The 759-nt window shown below is 36.4% G+C and overlaps 1 protein-coding gene across 1 annotated transcript in view; it reads right to left on the bottom strand.

Moving 5' to 3' along the window:
- The window catches only part of LOC119594312, a 60122-nt gene that overhangs the window by 26920 nt on the left and 32443 nt on the right, over window positions 1-759 (bottom strand). The gene's annotated exons all lie outside the window — the stretch shown is intronic.

Below are 759 nucleotides of genomic sequence, written 5' to 3'. Positions count from 1 at the left end.
TTTCTATTTTCTATCGATATTGCCTATTTAGAACATTTCGACACGCGAATCCTGAATTCAACAATCATATTTTTCATAACGGAAGAAAAACGAAGCCTAAGCCAAGGTCAGTCCGCACGAACGCAACCTTTGTGTTCTTTCTTTGTTCTCGCAAAAGGGCGTTGACGTGACAGGTGTTATTATGCGATGAACAAATTAACATTCTATGTTAATGGCTTCTGATAGCTACGTGTTCTCACGCGATTACCCCGTGCTGGACTCATCAATTTGCATTTACATATATAATGTAAAAGGGGACCAATATCATATGTATTCGTTCATGTCAGTAGATTATAGGGAGGGTCAATATAAAAAGAGAACTTTGGAGGAGATACCTATTCTGTATGTATGCATTTACTTTTTTGCTACCTTTCTTTTGCGAGTTTATAAGAACCTAATGTTTAACGTCGAGCATATGAGATGAAAACAACTAAAACGATTTTGCGTTTCAGCCCTCTGTACTTTGCCCGTTGATTAATTACGCACCATGAGTCAGTCTTATCCTTACTCCCATTTGTCATTTCTCTTGATACAAACCAACTATTTTCTGATTTTCACACGTTTTCCCTCGTGCGATTTTAATAGTTTTCGTATTGATAATCCCTGGATTATTTTATATACACAGTCCCTCACCGTTGTTTTGCAAAATGATAGCAGAATCGACGCAATCTTAATTTGTTATTTGGATTCATATAATCATCTCTTTGTTTCTGTCTGTTT

This window comes from Penaeus monodon, chromosome 33 (genome assembly GCF_015228065.2).
Source record: "Penaeus monodon isolate SGIC_2016 chromosome 33, NSTDA_Pmon_1, whole genome shotgun sequence".
Classification (NCBI taxonomy): domain Eukaryota; kingdom Metazoa; phylum Arthropoda; class Malacostraca; order Decapoda; family Penaeidae; genus Penaeus; species Penaeus monodon.
This window is presented reverse-complemented; position numbering and strand designations above follow the sequence as displayed.